The sequence below is a fragment of the Crinia signifera genome, unplaced genomic scaffold (assembly GCF_055691185.1).
Source record: "Crinia signifera unplaced genomic scaffold, ASM5569118v1 HAP2_SCAFFOLD_114, whole genome shotgun sequence".
Classification (NCBI taxonomy): domain Eukaryota; kingdom Metazoa; phylum Chordata; class Amphibia; order Anura; family Myobatrachidae; genus Crinia; species Crinia signifera.
Genome location: NW_028142008.1, coordinates 183,728 through 203,041, shown reverse-complemented (window position 1 = coordinate 203,041; position 19,314 = coordinate 183,728). Strand labels below are relative to the sequence as shown.

At 48.3% G+C, this 19,314-nt stretch overlaps 1 pseudogene across 1 annotated transcript in view; it reads left to right on the top strand.

The window, feature by feature from the left end:
- LOC146052741 (uncharacterized) overlaps nucleotides 1-19,314 on the top strand; it is a 64,979-nt pseudogene that overhangs the window by 24,465 nt on the left and 21,200 nt on the right. Inside the window, exon 3 of the transcript XR_014467627.1 lies at nucleotides 1,017-1,983. The product of XR_014467627.1 is annotated as an uncharacterized LOC146052741 (transcript). The remainder of the gene's footprint in view (nucleotides 1-1,016; nucleotides 1,984-19,314) is intronic.

Sequence of the window (19,314 nt, the reverse complement as noted above, 5' to 3'; positions counted from 1 at the left end):
CGTCCCTTCGCGGGCTTCACAGGTATCCGCGTCCCCTCGCTGCGCTCGCCACGCTTCGGGCTCGGTTGCTCGCTGCGCTCGCCACACTATTCTATTCTCAACTCCACGCCGACGTGGATAGTGGGGGTATGAAAAGGTCGGAGGACGCGTACCGCCGCCCCTCGCGGGATCGCTGCGCTCACCACGCTTCGGGTTCACGTTGATCGTGGGGTGGCGTTAACAATTGTGGGGGCCATTTCACACTTCAGGGGGAGTATTTGGGCTCTGTGGCCCATTTAACATTGTTTCCTATGGAAAAATCGGGTCCATTGAGGCATTGAACAGTAAAATCGCGTCCATTGAGACTTTTAACATTGTTCCCTATGGGAAATCGCGGGCATCGCGTCGGTCGCGTCGCACCTGTTTTTTTAGTGCATGCGATGGCCGCGATTTTTACCCCGGATGACTGCGATCACAATCGTGGGCGCCGTGCTAAGTAAAGAGTACCAGCATTTCTTCTGTAGATGCAATTCAGGGATTCCACATATTTTAATTATCAGAAGCTGCTTGTGCATCCTTGTCACATCACTTTGCGAATAAGATGCATTTATGGAAAAGACGCTCAGGGTGAAATTTAATAGGATGAGAGATTCAGAAAGTGAGAGATTTGGTAAGAAATGTCCAGTTTTTTTTAAATCGGCAATCATGTACACTGCAAAATTAAACTGGTTTTGCAGCATAAAGGATTGGCACTTTTAAAAAACTGGTGATTTCTTACCCAAATCTCTCACTTTCTGAATCTCTCATCCTATTAAATTTCACCCTCAGTGCTACAGTCCCACTATGGAATGGAGCAACTAGAAGGACTGTTTAACGCACAAGGAGGCTGGATGTATGTGGACACATCTGTACACAAATGTAACATCATGGTCAGTGTCTGTGATATTTGCTGTTGTGTCATTATATATACGTCTTATACAATAAAAGTAGCGTTATCCTGGTAACCATTATACTTTTACATATTAACTTTCTTACAGGACATATAAGGAGCAGGTTTCAAATTAAGAGGATTTTGAAAAAGGAGAAGAAGAAATTGTTCTCTGCTCAAGCCAACTAAATACATCATATCTCCTTACACCTCAGGAGGAGGAACAAACACTATTTTATTTTCTGGATAGAAACATTTAGCAACTAATTTGTTCTCACCTCATACATGATGAGTCTCACAGGAGAGAGACCACATGTGTGCTCTGAGTGTGACAAAGGCTTTAAATGTAAATCACAGCTTCTGACACATCAGAGGAGTCACACAGGAGAGAAGCCATATCAATGTTCTGAATGCAGCAAATGTTTTTCCCGGAAGTCACATCTTGTCCTACATCAGAGGAGTCACACAGGAGAGAAACCATATAACTGTTCTGAATGCAGCAAATGTTTTTCCCGGAAGTCACTTCTTGTCCAACATCAGAGGAGTCACACAGGAGAGAGGCCATATAAATGTTCTGAATGCAGCAAATGTTTTTCCCACAAGACAAATCTTGTCCTACATCAGATGAGTCACACAGGAGAGAAACCATATAAATGTTCTGAATGCAACAAATGTTTTTCCCAAAAGGCACATCTTGTCCAACATCAGATGAGTCACACAGGAGAGAAGCCATATAAATGTTCTGAATGCAGCAAATGTTTTTCCCAAAAGTCACAGCTTGTCCTACATCAGAGGAGTCACACAGGAGAGAAGCCATATACATGTTCTGAATGCAGCAAATGTTTTTCCCATATGTCACATCTTGTCCGACATCAGAGGAATCACACAGGAGAGAAACCATATAAATGTTCTGAATGCAACAAATGTTTTTCCCAAAAGGCACATCTTGTCCTACATCAGAGGAGTCACACAGGAGAGAAGCCATATAAATGTTCTGAATGCAGCAAATGTTTTTCCCAGGAGTCACACCTTGTCCAACATAAGAGGAGTCACACAAGATAAACTAAAAATGCTGTGTTGGTGGTATTGATAGACAGGCAACACTATATGCGGTAAAGACAAACAGAGCATCAAATAGAGGTATAGACAGATTGGAGGTAATATACACAGACAAATGTATGGATAGAACACCATAAGGGGGTATTGACGGGCGGACAGGTGACTAGGAGGACAGACAGAGCACCATATGGGGATTAGCTTGCCAGGAAGGGGCATACAGACATGGCTGGATCCTCTAACTATACAGGTATATGGGGTGCAGCTGTTATGGGACATGGTGGCTTGTGGGGCCCTGAAGGCAATCCCACTGCACCCGCTATGTTTTTTTTATGTGTAATCACTGCTGCCAGTCTGGGGCCTGGTATTGTACTTATTGGGAGTGAGGTGGCAGGTGACTTTACAGTGTCTGTACCCAATTGTGCTGTACAGTGCCACATCCGTCAGCTGCACAGTACCATCACCACTACTGCAGGCACAGCCATACTTCCGGATTCTGCACAACAAGCAGCTCTGCCTCCCTCCCTGTACATACTCTGCTGGGCTCTGCCTCCCTCCCTGTACATACACTGCTGGGCTCTACCACCCTCCCTGTGTACATACACTGCTGGGCTCTACCTCCCTCCCTGTACATACTCTGCTGGGCTCTACCTCCCTCCCTGTGCATGCACTGCTGGCCTCTGCCTCCCTTCCTGTGTACATACACTGCTGGGCTCTGCCTCCCTCCCTGTGTACATACACTGCTGGGCTCTACCACCCTCCCTGTACATACTCTGCTGGCCTCTGCCTCCCTTCCTGTGTACATACACTGCTGGGCTCTACCACCCTCCCTGTACATACACTGCTGGGCTCTACCACCCTCCCTGTACATACTCTGCTGGCCTCTGCCTCCCTTCCTGTGTACATACACTGCTGGGCTCTACCACCCTCCCTGTGTACATACACTACTGGGCTCTGTCTCCCTCCCTGTACATACACTGCTGGGCTCTGCCTCCCTCCCTGTACATACTCTGCTGGGCTCTACCTCCCTCCCTGTACATACACTGCTGGGCTCTACCTCCCTCCCTGTACATACACTGCTGGGCTCTGCCTCCCTCCCTGTGTACATACACTGCTGGGCTCTGCCTCCCTCCCTGTACATACTCTGCTGGGCTCTACCTCCCTCCCTGTGCATGCACTGCTGGGCTCTACCTCCCTCCCTGTACATACACTGCTGGGCTCTACCTCCCTCCCTGTACATACACTGCTGGGCTCTGCCTCCCTCCCTGTGTACATACACTGCTGGGCTCTGCCTCCCTCCCTGTGTACATACACTGCTGGGCTCTACCACCCTCCCTGTACATACACTGCTGGGCTCTGCCTCCCTCCCTGTATGTACACTGCTGGGCTCTACCTCTCTCCTTCCCTGTGTACGTACACTGCTGGTCTCTGCCTCCCTCCCTGTACATACACTGCTGGGCTCTACCTTCCTCCCTGTATATACACTGCTAAGCTCTACCTCCTTCCCTCCCTCCCTGTGTATGTACAATGCTGTGCTCTGCCTCCCTCCCTGTGTACATACACTGCTGGGCGCTGCCTCCCTCCCTTTTCATGTGCACTACTGGGTTCTACCTCCCTCCCTGTACATACACTGCTGGGCTCTGCTTCCCTCCCTGTGTACATACACTGCTGGGCTCTGCCTCCCTCCCTGTTCATGTGCACTGCTGGGCTCTGCCTCCCTCCCTGTGTACGTGAACTGCTGGGCTCTGCCTCCCTCCCTGTGTACGTACACTGCTGGGCTCTGCCTCCCTCCCTGTGTACATACACTGCTGGGCTCTGCCTCCCTCCCTGTGTACTTGCACTGCTGGGCTCTGCCTCCCTCCCTGTGTACATACACTGCTGGGCTATATTACTATAATATTTATATTACTAGTAGCTGTCTCCAGAACAGGGGAATAAAAGCTGATCTGGATAAATGGGATTCTGTTACCGATTGTATAACTATAGACTTTGTTTCTCTATAATACTTTGTACATTCTTCTACATGTTACAGATAGTTAGGTGGTCCTGTAATGATGACCATCTGGTAACCTATAATAACACCCTAAATAAACTAATGATCCTTCAGCAAATGGATTATTGATGTCTTTATTACTGGTGCTGACATATAACCACAGCGTCTACCTGCCAATCGGGGATTGCTCAGTACAGGGAGAGATGCATTATATTCCCTGCTTGCTGTGGTCCTTTCTTGTCTGCTGTCCTCCAGATGGAACACTCAGACTAGATCAGTTGCTGTGACACATAACAGCTTGGCCGTCTTATGTCCCTGGGCCTGATTCAGAGTTAATCAGTAATCTGAGAAAATGGCAGGTGACTGCGAGTAGAAAGCTGCCGCTCAGACAGAAAGCGAAAACACCTTGGGTGACATTTAATGGGATGTGATTTTTAGTAAGGTTCTGAAATCGCACATTATCGCATTTTCCAAAATCTGGAATTTTTTGAGAAAATCAACTAATTGAATTAGGTGCGAACTCGCGGCAAAAAATGCGATTATTAGTCATGAAAATGTGCGAATTACTGCACGTGTGGTTTGTGTAAAATAAAAACATAGGGTCCCCCCTCCTGAGCAAAAGCAGCCCCGTGCTTGTGTTACCATATACAATTTTGTACAAATAGATATGTCAGAAAATGCCAGGAACAGCACAAATATTTTTAGTTGAATTATGTTTTATGATGTGTGTTGTCAATCATGATTAATTGTTCCTTACTGCAAGAATTTGGATCATTGGGTCCTGGACAGGGTGTAGTGGGCAATCCATATAGACAGGAGGCCAAATGCTTAATACATTATACACAAAACTGATTAACCCCATGTTTTATTAATTGAGTAAGCAAAATCATATAAACACTATGGGCCTGACTCCAGCACCTAGATAGCCACCTGGTCACCAATATTGCTTCATACCTAGAGGATGTCAGACAGCTGATTTATCATCCAAGTTATATTGCAGGACAGGACACAACTGTGTATGTTGACACAGTAGGAAGAATAGTCTGGGTACACAGGAAAAGCCCATTAACAGAAATGTGGAATAAGCAGGAAACCCCGGCCCCATTGGCATCGGGGAATTCTCATGGGAACAGACAACTCCAATCCGTGTATTTGGGATATAAGGGAAAGACATGGGCCCTTATTCTGATCGGTGCGGCCAGAGCCGATTATGCGGCCAGGACCGTGCATGCAAAACCCCGCCTTCCATACGGATCGCCAACTCCGTCCGTATGCGGTAAGAAGCTGGCCGAACGGACCGCACGTGTATTTTTCACGGAATACGCCTCCTCCATCTAAGGGAACCTCCCCCATCATTCGATGGTTGCAGGACCGAGTGCTCCACCAGCACCCGCAACCTCAGACCACACGGACATTTTTCCGTGCAAAAGCAGGGATCTGGGCGGGCAGCTGACATCCGGCGATGTCATATGTCCGCCCCCCACACGTGCGTCATGGCCGCATTACCATACGTACGCCCAGCGTTTTCATGGGAACTCCCATGAAACGCGGGGCGTATGCTTATGGTAATGAGCCCAAATAGCCCTTCACGCCCCTCTCCACCCCCTGTTCGGAGTGTTCACATATCATGCGGGATTTGGCCGTACGCCCCGCTCGCACATGCGCAGAGACGCCTCTGCACATGCGCAGACTCAAAACATCGGCGGGCCGAACGCACGCGGATATATCCGCACCGATCAGAATAAGGGCCATGGATAGTTAGTGCAATTCAGAGGGACGGCTGAGAAGGAAGGATCCTGAGACGTCAGGTAGTTATTCATATTTACCATCAAATATTCTTGCAAGTGTATAGTATGTGTATTGTGTAGGTTAGTAGAAGTGTTTTGTTTGTTATGTAGGTACCATAAATAAGGAAGCGTATAATATTATAGGACTTATTATCATTGTGTTTCTTATCTTGTATTGTTTGTATACCTAGAATAAAGTATCATTTTAATAGAGCTGACATTCCGTGTCTCGAATTCTCTTGTTGGGACCTCTACATATCTCATAAGAGATCTGTTTATATATATGTATATCCTGCACTATATTGTATAGGGCTGGCAAGGTTGGTTGGCATTGCATTCGTAAACATCATTTCCACATAGTCGATGAGCTGGGATAAAATATATGTGTAAAGTATATTTTATTAGTTTAGCTCCCAGACAGTAGATATATAGTATTATATATCTAGGTATAGTATTTACCCTGTGGGTCAATCACACTTATGTGTATCCAAATGTTTATGTGAAGTACATCTCTGTGTGATTGGACTAGTGATTATATTGCCCCTTTTGTTTTAAGTCAACCTATCTTGTAGGCCTATTATAATATAAATACAGATATTAAATACATAAAGTGTTATATCAATATATGATATAATCTGTATCATATCACATGATATAATATATTTACATCAGAGAGACCCCAAACTCTACACTGGTTTCAGAAATTCAGAGGAGTAAAATCATAGGGGATCCCCCGAATTTCTAAAACCAGCACCAGGCTAAAGGGCCGGTCCTGGTTCCCAAAACACAGGGGACAAAATGACTAGGGGTCCCCTGTATTTTAGAAACCAGCACTGGGCCCAAACAGTCATTAAAGGGCCCACCGGGTCTTGTAGTTCTTCAACATTACAAATAGTGAAATCAAACACACAAACACATGAACAGTATAGCTTTATTACATACTACATGCATTTACACATAGTAGGCTTGTTCATGTAGAATCCCCATGGAGAACCTGCGGAGGGAATATATACTCACCAGACCCCTCCCTGCTCGATCGCTGTCTTCTCCGGCTGTCAGCATCCCTGTGAGAGCAGACCAAATGTTTGTTTACATTCGTGGCTCCTTCCACATGTCCCTCCTACCAGCGATTAAGGAGCAGCCATTGGCTGGTGAGCGGGACTAACCCCCGGCATGTGGGAGAAGCTGCAAATGTAAACAAACATTTATCAGCCCGATGCCCACCACCCTTCCTTTATTGGGGGGTCCCCACTCCTCCAAGGTCCCTGCCACAGGAATCAATGCTTTGGCCAGGGGAACTTATGTAAAAAGTTTACCCCGGCTGCGGCATTACCCTGTTGGCTTTTTAGGAACCAGGACCGGCAGCTCCTTATTACCTGGGAACCCTGGTTGAACAGGATTGGTGTAGCGCTCAAATTACTTCTGAGCGAAGGGGCTGCAGACCTAGAGTGATCCAGGCTCTGGTTACAGATTGTTTGCAGGTGGGGAGGTACTGCGCTCACCTTCTGGGTGTCTATACAGTGTGAGCTGAAGACTGTGCGTGCCCTTAGAATAGTAAACTATGTCACTGGAGGTGACTTGTGGTGTGACAATTGGTTGTAGCTAATGATCAATGATGAGAGGAAAAATCAGATGGGTGCAAAATACATTTATTGGTGTGAAAGCAAAGGAAAGTGGAGCTGGGGCTGACCGCCTTGCAACTTCCACTCGGTGAGTGGTGTCCGTTGCAGGCGGATATTGGGGCCACAGGTAGGGCAATCACTGTCCTGTGGTGGGTGAAGGGAAGGGTGGGCTGGTGAGTAGATGCAGCAAATAGTCCGGAAAAAAGAGTCCAGAAACAATAAGGTATGTTGATGTCACCGGAGGTTGGCGTCCCAAGACACCCCAGTGGTGCATCCAGACATACCTTTAATCTGCCGCTGTACGGGAAGTGTTGGAGTGGCCGTTGATGCCGATGAAGTTGTTGCCGCTGGCGTCCTGCTGTCCCGGATAGGGGACGCCAGTTGTTGACCATGCTGCTACAACAGTGCGCTGGCGACTGCCTGATGGTGCGGGAGTGCGTCACCAGAAGCGCGACGCACTGGAGTGACGTGCGCTCGACTCACTTTGGAGGAGACTTTGATGAATGTGGGATGCTTGATGCATTGGGTGGGCGTGTATGTCCCAACGCGTTTCAGCCGAGGTCCGGCCTTTTTCTTTTTTTTTTTTTTTAAACACATTTTATTGTTGGAACATGTCAGAATACAAACAGATGAAATTTCAGCGACACGGTGCACACAAACAAGGGATGCAAACAGTATACAAATCTAGTTTTCCGCGTTGTCGTGTTCCGGGGTAGAAGGGGAGAAGGAATTTTCTGGTTTTTATAAGAGGCGGTATGAAAGGAGAGAGAGGGTGATAGGAGAAAGAGGCGATAAAAGAAAAGAGAAGAGAAAAAAAAAAAAAAAGGAAATAGGAAAAGTAGAAAAAAGCAAAAGAGAGAAGGGAAAAGGGCGTCCCCCCGGTGGCAGCGGGGCACCCTGTCCCTTCCTAGGGAGCCAGGTGGTGTCACTGTGGGGCATGGAAGGGGGGTGGAGGGGGCGGGCGGGGAGGGTTAGGGGGAGGGGGGGGAGGGTTGGGGAAGGGGGTGGATTTCCGTTAGTCTATATCATATGGTGGGGGGGCGTTCTGAGATGTCATCCAAGGCGTCCACACCTTATGAAAGGATTTGAGAGAGTGGCGTATAGTTGCGGTCATATACTCCATTCTATATGTATACCATATACGGGCAAGTATTGCCTGCATTGGGGCCGGATCTGTTTTTTTCCAGTCGGCTGCTATTTGACAGGTCATTGCAGAGATAATATGTCAGAATAGTTTATGCTGGTGTAGGGTAAGCATGGGGGGTTTAAGCGGAAGGAGAAAATATTTGGGGTCTAGAGGGACAGTAATTCCCATCAGGTTAGAGAGTAAGGTTTCCACCTCTTTCCAGATTGTAACTATCTTTGGACAGTTCCACCAGATATGAAGGAAGCTACCCTCTGCCGTACAGCCCCTCCAGCACCTATCCGACGTGCTAGGAAACATCCTATGCAGTCTGGATGGGACATAATACCAGCGATAAAGGAGCTTATATATGTTTTCTTTAATTTTCACGCATATCGAGCTGGAGGCCGCGTTGTCGCGAATTTCCTCCCAGTCCTCGTCATCTATGGGGAGACCCAGGTCTCTCTCCCAGGCCCTCTCATGTGGAGCCCGAGAGGAGGCCGTGCTGGTTTCCAGAAGGGAGTAAAGTGTTGAGATTAGGCCCGCGGAGGAGGTTCGCTTCCAACATATGTATTCATAAGAAGTTAGAGGTCTAGATATAAGAGTTGGGGTGGTTTTAGAATGAAAGTGCCGGATTTGTAGGAAGCGGAAAAAGTCTATGTTCGGGATTGCTGTACCCTCTCTTATTGCGGCAAACTGCGGGAAACTAGCATCGACTGAGATGTCGTTAAGGTAATAGATATTATCTTTTAGCCAACTGGAGAGGGAAGAGCGGCTCATGCCTGGAGGAAAGGCTGGGTTATGAAATAGCGGAATTAGAGGGGAGGGGAGTGGAGCCAAATTGTATGTTTTGTTAACCTTGTCCCAAACCGATAAGGCTCTGGAGACCACCGGGTGGGATGCAGCTGTGTGAGGGCTCTTGTTTTTAGGTAGCCATTGCAGGGAAGACATAGTGGACAATCCCAAATCGTCCGCTTCTATTTTTACCCAAACTTTCTGTGTGCCCCATGGGTTGCACCATTGGACATTCTGGGACAGCCGTGAGGCATAATAGTATCTCCGGAAGTCCGGGATGCCTAGACCTCCTTGATGGGAGGGTCGTTGTAGAAGTTTTAGCCTTATTCGGGGGCGTTTCTTGTCCCAAATGAACTGAGTGGTTTGGTATTGTAGTGATTTGAATACATAAAGGGGGATGTATATTGGCAGGGTTTGGAATAAGTATAGGAGGCGCGGGAGGACACTCATTTTGACTGAGTTAATCCTACCAATCCAAGAGATGTAGTGGGAGGACCATGTGGATAGATCTGTTTTAATTATCTCTAAAAGACGCGGATAGTTGGCCTGAAAAAGTTGGTGATAGTGTTGAGTCAGGTATATGCCGAGGTACTTGATTTTCTTTCTGTTCCAGTTACATGGAAGCTGTTTCATTAGCTCGGATTTGGAGGATCCGGGTATGTGAAAATCAAGGACCTCCGTCTTTTCCACGTTAATTTTGTAGCCAGAGTGTTGTGAGTATTGCTGTATTTCAAGGAGTAGGGGAGGGATTGAGCTGATCGGGTTTGCGAGGGTCAGAAGTACATCATCGGCATATAACGCAATTTTATGTTCCGATGGACCGGTTTTTATGCCCTGAATAGTGGGGTTGTTGCGAATCCTTGCCGCCAGGGGTTCCATAATGAGGGCGAAGATAAGCGGGGATAAGGGGCATCCCTGACGTGTACCATTCGCTATTTTGAAATAGTCTGACATGACTCTGTTGACAGAGACCCGAGCGGACGGTGTGCGGTAGAGTGCCTTGGTGCCTTCCAGGAAGGCCCCCGAGAAGCCCATCCTTTCTAAAACTGCAAAGGCAAAGGGCCAGGAAATGCGGTCAAATGCCTTTTCCGCGTCCAAGGCTAGGACCAAGGCGGGGTTTTTCTGCTTTTGAATGACGTGGATAAGGTCTATTGCTCGTCTCGTGTTGTCCGACGCCTGGCGACCAGGAATAAAACCGACCTGGTCTGGATGAACCAGGAGTGGGAGCAAAGAAGCGAGCCGGCCGGCTAAGACCTTCGCGTATATTTTTAAATCTACATTCAAAAGCGAAATTGGTCTGTAGTTTGCACACCCAGTCGGGTCTCTGTCAGGTTTTGGGATCACCACTATATCCGCTTGGGTGGCCTCTGGGGAAAAAGAGGCACCCTCAAGGATGTCGTTGAACAACACCACCAGTTGGGGGGCTAGTTCCAGTGCGAAGCGCTTATAGTATTGGGCCGTAAAGCCGTCGGGACCCGGGGCAGCAGAGGAGCGCATTGAGCGTATCGCCGTTACTACCTCCTCCACCGTTATCTTTGCGTTCAAGAAGGAAAGATGAGCGTCTGAAAGTGTGGGTAGGGGAGTGTTGGCTAAGTAGGTAGACAGATTGTCTGTATCAAGTGTGGATGCGGGGGAAGACTCACTCAGATTGTACAGAGCTTCATAAAATGCTCGAAACTCCTCCGCTATTTCTTTAGGGTTATAGGTGTGTGATCCCCTTGTTGAGGAGTATATTTTATCAATAGTTCTCGACGCTTGTTGGCGCCGGAGCTTGTTGGCCAGGATCGAGTCTATCTTATCCGCTTTGTCATAGAACCGTTGTTGAAGTCTTTTAAGGATATTGGCTGCTCTATGGGACAGGAGTGTGTTCAGCTGACCTCTGATCGAGTCTATCTGGGAGAGTAGGGCAGATGTGGGTGTGATTTTGTGTTGCTCTATTAGCGATGCTAATTGAGTTTCTAGGGTGTGTAACTGTGCCTTCATCTTTTTCCGGATAGAGGAAACCTTGGAGATTATCAGGCCCCTGATAGTGGCCTTATGGGCTTCCCAAATGGTGGTGGGGGAGAGGTCAGGGGAGGAGTTTTCTTTGAAGTAGTGAGTACTAGCAAGTTTAACTTCTGCTAACGAGGAGGGATGTTCTAGTAGGGAGTCGTCTAACCGCCATCTATAGGACCTCGGGGGGCATTCATAAAGATCAATGAATATATAAATACCTGCGTGATCCGTCCAGGAAAACGGCGTTATGCCTGCCTCTTTAACTCTAGGGATCAAAGGGGAAGAGATGTGGATCATGTCTATCCTAGAGTAGTGTTGGTGGGGGGCCGAATAATGGGTGTAATCTTTAGAGTGCGGGTGTTTTAATCGCCAGGAGTCACTCAGTCCATTATGCTTTAAGGCTGCAGTAAGGGTGCGGGAAGCTTTGGGAATAGTCGATGTTGAGGTGTGTGGGGGAGGGGTGGATCTATCTAGCAAAGGGTCGATAATAGTGTTGAAGTCTCCTCCGATAATTATGTGGCCTTGTGCCATTCTACCTAGGCGTTTAAAGAACGTGTCAAAGAATTGAGATTGGTCTTGGTTGGGAGCGTATAAAGAAACCAGGGTCACAGTAAGTGAACGAATGGTTCCGATTACCAAGATAAACCTCCCGTCAGGGTCAGCAATTGTTTTAATTGGGACAAAAGGCACACCCCTACGAATCAGGATAGCCACTCCTCTTTTTTTGCAGTCCGCCGATGCAAAAAAATTTTGAGAGAACGAACGGCCCTTGAGTTGGGAGTGACTGCCAGAGAAATGTGTCTCTTGCAAGAACACGATGGATGCGTTTTCTCTTTTGCAGGCTCCCAGGAGGATCGTTCGTTTTTTGGGCGAGTTCAGGCCGTTAACATTTATGGACAATAATTTAAGGGCCATCGTATGATATGTCGCAACAAGTTATTTTAAAAATCAAATAACAAGTGTGGGTAGACTGAGGGGGAAAGGGGGACCTCCCTGCGGGGGAGGAGGGAGGGAAGGCAGGAGGAGGGGGAGCGCCACCGGGAGGACACCAGAGAAGAAAAAAAGGTAAGTGATAGATGAGAGGAAAGAGCCCAAAAGGGCTAGTACCCTGAAGAGAAGGGTCCCATGTGGGGACCGCTGCAAGGAAACAAATTATTACATATAATCTAAACATTTGTGAAAGGGAATTTGGGGGGGGATAAAGAAGCATAGTGCTGGCGTGTTGGAGACCGCCAGGACCGATTGCATCCCAGGTTATAGGGGTCCGTAGGGACTAACTAAGCTAGCATACTATAAATCTCTACACATTGAATTATTAACTCTACATTTTAAACTAAACAGAATTAACATCACCACAGAGGTGTATCTTACCCATAGAGGGTCGGAACTGTAAGCACACATGTGGAGCTTACTATTTGTAATTCAATTTTGGTAGTGATGAGAGAGTTCAGTTGGGCTCGCCGTTTTCCACTCGGTGGCGAGAAACCCTTGTCCATTCTGGAGGTGGGGGGGAGTGTCGCTGTGGTCTTGGGGTGGAGGGACTCTCATCGGCTTCTGTTGAGGGAGACGGAAGAAGGTCCAGTTTTGCCAGAAGATCTTGACCTTGAGTCAGAGTCTTGATGTTATGCAGAGAGTCATTTGCCGACACTTGTAGCATGAAGGGGAAACCCCACCTGTAGCGGATTTTGTGTTGGCGAAGGATTTTGGTGACCGGCTGCAGTTCACGTCGTTTTTGAATGGTCGAGGGGGCTAGGTCTTGATATATTTGTAGTTGCATGTCTCGGAACTTGGTAGATGGGGAGTCTCTAGTGGTTGCGAGGATCTTATCTTTTGTTTGATAATAGTGGAAACGGACTATAATGTCTCTTGGGGGTTGTGAAGCCGGGGGTTTCGGGCGAAGGGCTCTGTGGGCTCTATCCAAAAGGCAATCCTCGTCTGTTAGCGATGGGGCTATTTGTTGGAAGAATTCTTTCAGGAACGTTGATAGAGAGGAGCTGGGAACGGTTTCTGCTACGTTGCGGATGCGCAGGTTATTACGCCGGGAGCGATTTTCTTGATCTTCTTGTCTTTCTTTAAGCGTCTCTATCTCTTCATGCAGTCTGGAGAGTTCCTTATCCAGACGGGATTGAGAGCGGCATAAATCGTCAGTTTTAGATTCTAAATCGTCAGTTCTGGTGCCCAAAGCTGTCAAGTCGGACCTGAACTCCGAGACTGCCTTGGCGAGCTCTTGTTTGAAGGCACTTTGTACCCCTTCCAATAGCCCGGACATCACTGCTTGAATCTGGGGGTCTATAACTGTTTCTGCCGTTCCAGGGTGGGAGGGAGAATCTGAGAGCTGCATGTTGCCTGAAGAGTTCTTGGATTTGGGGCCAAAGAAATTTCCTGTTGGCTGGGGGGTTTTCTTGTTTCTCTGGGACATAATGAACAAAGCCGTTTGGGGCCGAAATCAGCAACCAGGGTGTAGACGTGATATTTGTGGAGTGAAAAAAAATGGCGGAGGTGATCAGTAGAGAGGGATAGCTTCGGTCCTAGCAAGTCTTAGAATTTACTCAGACAGACATGTTGGGTATTGTGACCTCCCCAGAGGGAGATGAGTTATATTGAATGTGGAGAGTCTCACTCTTCTATCAACTCAGGGACCTGCCCTTGAGCTGATTTTCCGTCGCCAGCTGTGCCAGGTATTGCTGGTAGGCGGTGTGTCGCGGTTATCTGAGGAGATGGTTTTAGGAGGATATGTGGGGAAAGCTGAGCAGGAGCCCAGGCTGGATGCGTCTTTTCTCTTCCCTACGGCTTGGCCTCGCTCCCTGGGGCTAATATCTTTTCAATACGGAGCAGCTCAGTGAGTCTTCTGGGTGTTCACACAGGCTGATTTCTTTTGGGTGCTATCAGTGGAGAAGGGGGTGACTCTGCTGGTCGAGGGATTGCACCCCACGGCCAAGAGGGGGCCGGCAAGCCTTCTGCTGCTGCTGTATGTGAGAGGACAAGGACAATAGGGGGCAAATGATGTTGGCAGCGGGCAAGAGCTATAGGTTCAGAGTGGCTGAGCAGACTGATTTAAATGGGAGGGTGGACAGCTGCTTTGGCTGTTGTATTGTTGTCAGGCTGAGGCTCCCAGTCAGGGAATGGAGAAGGGAAACTGTGCCGGGTACACAGCAGATATAATGGCTGGTAGGTAGCACCAGCAGTGCTGTAATGTAGGCTGGTTGAACAGGGGTCCCTCGCTTGGTGCTCACTATCTAGCGGGGATCAAAGTATAAGGGCTGCTTTTAGGGTCTTATCTGGCTTTACCCCAGTGTGGGATATGTCTGCCCAGGTCCCCTAGGCTTGCCCCGCTTTGGTGAGGCTTTGCTGAATATTGGCTATGGCGGCCGGCTGAGTTATGCTGCTGTTATTATGAGGGGCAGGTCTGCAGGAGGAGAGAGGGCCCCCAGGTATTCCGAGCTGGGTACTCACAATTAAGTCTGATCCCTGTGCGGGGTCCTGCTGGTGCTGCAGCGTGTGTGGGGATAGCCGCTTGTCTCCCTCTCCCTCAGTCACCGGCGGCGTCTAGCGTCTCACGGTGTAATGGGCGGTGAGCGCTCACTGCACCCCCGGCGTGCGGTGATGGAAGGCGTGTGTGGGGCAGGGTCCCCGGCCCCCCGGCAGCAGTGCCCGGTCTCCGTGTCTCCTGTTGAAGGTGCGCGATGGATTCCGCTGCCTCCCGAAATCGAGGCCCCGGCGCCGGCCGTCTGACCAGGCCGCAACCTGCAAGAATGCTTACAAGCACTCCCCGGCTCTGCAGCAGCGGTCTACGGCACCCGGAGCACAGCGGGGGTAAGGTGAGGTGGGATGGGAGGGTGAGCGAGGGGTGTTGGGTCTGGTTAGAGGGTATTTTGGGCTGGTTGGAGCAGGAGCTGATCTCCTGCACGTCTTTACCGTCTGTCCGCCAAGCCCCGCCTCTAGGTCCGGCCTTTTTCAAGGGTGTCAGTGTTGTGTTACAGTCCCGAATATAAGAGGAGGTTGGCTCCACCCCTCTCGTTCTGATTGGTCAACATTAAAATCAGTCTCTATGCAGTTGTGAATGTCTTGGGGTTACTGTGTTGACTATCCTGACTGTGTCGACTGTTGTACATGAGGACGTATGTACAAAGATAATGGGTTGAATAGGGATTGGTATAGGAGATACAGTTAATGGAGGTGCATCCGAATATGATGAGAATACATTTATTGAAGATATATGTGTAAATTAATATAATTAATAAAATTAAGTGAGATAATATAGTAAGCATAAAATAAAATAAATGGAATGAAATGAAATATAATATAATAGAATAAAGTAAAATAAAGAATATAAAATAATATAAAATTAAATTAAATGGATAGCAATAAATCAAAATGAATGGGTAGTAATAATGCAAGTAGTAGATGGTGGAATCAGGCATATATATATTGATGGATTGCCTGAGGATGGTATTATTATGGGCGATTCAATGGCTGTGAACATGAGTCCCGCAGGATTGGAACCATGTGCCTGTTTAAAGTGCATGGATACGCTATGTTTTTCGTAACCTATTTTTATGTTGCGTATGTGTTCATACATTCTAACTTTCAATGCTCTAATAGTCCTCCCTACGTACTCCAATCCGCAGGGGCACTTTAACAAGTAAATCACCCCTTTGGATTCGCAGGAGAGGTGTTGTCTGTATTGGAAGGTGCTGTTGGTGGTCACTGATGTCCAGGTGTGGTGACTTTTGGTTGTCTTAGTGGTGAGGTTATTGCAGCATGTGCATCTACCACATTGGAAGAAGCCTTTTGTGTCTGTGAGTCTTGTTTGTGTAGTTTGTTTGGGTTTTATGTGGTTTTCACTAGTCGCTGTCTCAAGTCTGGCGCTTTTCTGAATACAAGTGTTGGTTTCTCTGATAAGTGATGCTGTAGAGGTACTTGTGAGTTATCCGGGCGTCCGATTTTGGATCCGATATCGTATGCGATATCGTATGCGATATCGCATGCAAATCGCATGCAAATCGTAAATACAAAATCGGGAGCCTCACAAGTACCGATTTGCTATTCATTTCATTACCCCACTATCCCCAAAGTGTGTCTATCAATGTGAACCCGAAGCGTGGCGAGCGCAGCGAGCCCGCGAGGGGCGGCGGTACGCGTCCTCCGACCTTTTCATGCCCTACTATCCACTAGGGCGTGGAGTGAGAATAGAATAGTGTGGCGAGCGCAGCGAGCCACCGAGCCCGAAGCGTGGCGAGCGCAGCGAGCCCCGCGAGGGGACGCGGACACCTTCACAGGTATCCGCGTGCCCTTGCGGGCTTCACAGGTGTCCGCGTCCCCTCGCGGGGCTCGCTGCGCTCGCCACGCTTCGGGCTCGGTGGCTCGCTGCGCTCGCCACACTATTCTATTCTCACTCCACGCCCTAGTGGATAGTAGGGCATGAAAAGGTCGGAGGACGCGTACCGCCGCCCCTCGCGGGCTCGCTGCGCTCGCCACGCTTCGGGTTCACGTTGATAGACACACTTTGGGGATAGTGGGGTAATGAAATGAATAGCAAATCTGATGCAAATCGCATGCTAAATCGCATGTAAATCGCATATAAATCGCAAATCGGATCCGATATCGTATGCGATATCGTATGCGATATCGCATGCAAATCGCATGCAAATCGTAAGTACAAAATCGGACGCCCGGATAACTCACAAGTACCGCTGTAGATCTTGGTCCTGTCACAGCGTCTATTCCCGCAGCCAGGGACATGGCTAGAGGCTCACAGAGCCGAAAAATTCGGCGCGCAGCAGCAGTGTCCCGCCTGCTGAGCTGCGGAAGTTGGGAGGTATGTATCTTGTCCCAACCTCCCGGGGAGTCCGGGCTTGAGTGCCACTATGATGTGTATATATCAGGACGGGGATTTGCTATAACGTGTTTTTTATATATTACACCTATCTATATTTTATTATTATTATAATTTTATTTATAAGGTGCCACAAGTGTTTTGCAGCACCGTACAAAGGAACAGTACTACATACCTCCCAACTGTCACGATTACAGCGAGACAGTCCTGATTTTCGGGTCCTGTCCCGCTGTCCCACCCGCGGCAGGCATTGTCCCGCTGCGGGGGGTGGCAGTTGGGAGACCCCCCAATCTAATAGAATAGACGCGTTCCACTGAAGGGGTGCAGCACGTGCAAAGTCCTGAACTCTATCGTGGGAAGCAATGATCAGGGTGGCGGAGAGACGACATTTTATTCCACACACCGTATATATAGATACCTTTAAAAACAATTTAATATGCTTAAGTAAAACGCACACAAATTAGATTATGGACATTGTGTATATATGTTGTTGTACATTTAATTTGTGTGGTTTTTGTTAAGCATATTACATTGGTTTTAAACTTGTTGATCTATTCATTATTTTTAAGGAGAAAACACTCAGCAGTTGTCCCCCCGTCCGTCTGTCCCCCACCCACCGCTCAGCAGTTGTCCTCCACCCCATCCAACCCTTCCCTGGCTGTTTTGGCATGTAACCCATCCCTTTCCTGTAGCTGGCTGCTGCTGCCAGTGTGCGCTCACACAGGCATCGCAAAGCACAGTCCAATTCCTGGTGCGGATACCACTGTGGGGATGCGGGTGTGCAGGTGCAAGGGTGGCTGGTGTCCTCTGTGGCTGCCTGGGGTGAGAAGATTCTGCCAGCAGTGGTGCGGCGCTGTGGGTGAATGGGACGGAGGACGATGACAATGTGCAAGCAGGCTGGGGTGAATAGACGCTGCCAGTGGGAGTGTAGTGCGGTGGGTGCTGACACCTGAGTGTAGTGCGGGAGGCTCTTTTTGGTGACACCCGGGTGCGAAGTCGCACTGCACCCCTTTAGTGATGCCACTGGCAGGGAGAGCGCCTCTTCAGTACGGTGCCTCCCTGCACTGCAGGAGCTGCTGAGTGGCTAGCGCCAGCCCTGTGCTATGGTGAGCAAGCAGGGGGACTCCCAACAACTGTCCTCCCCCCCACCGCAGGACACTGCCGGCCCCGGGTGAAGTACTGGATACTCCTGAAAAAACTGGACTATCCCGTGAAAATCAGGACAGTTGGGAGGTTTGTTTTTGACACACACCACTTACTGACAGACTCCCCTTACACACAAATTTACTGACCCAGATCAGTGGTAACAATAGCACTGCGGCCCAGATGGTGGCTAGGGGAGCCGGCGCTGAGGGGTGCATGATCTCCGCATATTGTAATGGGTCTGGCTGTCTGTCTGCTGAAAATGTCCTTTCAAAAATGGCCACCGCTTTAGAGGAGACATATTCTAGAGGTATACAGGACAAATGGATAGATGCTAGAGGTCCTACTGGGTAGTGTATATCAGCAGAAGTTGCAGATTCTGGGTAGGGATATATATATATATATATCTATATATATATATATATAGATATATATATATATATATATATATATCTATCTCCAGTGGGAGCAGCACTACCGGCAATATTATTCAAATTTCAAGGGTGCCATCCAGGGATCCCAATGCATGTACCAGGACCGCAGCATAGACCTTGGTGTGGAGGCACTCCAAATAAACAACACACTGCACAGCAAGGACGGTAACGGTAACCCCGTCTGATGAAGAGGTAATAAACCTCGAAACGTTACCGTCCACGCTGTGCAGTGTGTTGTTTATTTGGAGTGCCTCCACACCAAGGTCTATATATATATATATATATATATATATATATATATATATATTGCCAACGGAAATTTGCATGTAAACCCCTGGCAACAAGCAAAAACCTACTGCCAATAAATGAAAAATAAAGGTAAAAAGATAATAAATGTATGGGGGGGGGGGGGGAACCAGAATTTGTTTGACAAAATTTCTAGTTACGCAACCATACCTCCCAACTGTCACGATTACAGCGGGACAGTCCCGATTTTCGGGTCCTGTCCCGCTGTCTCACCCGCGGCAGGTATTGTCCCGCTGCGGGGGGTGGCAGTTGGCAGACCCCCCAATCTAATAAAATAGACGCTGTGCGCTTGCGCACAGCGTCTATTCTCGTATGAA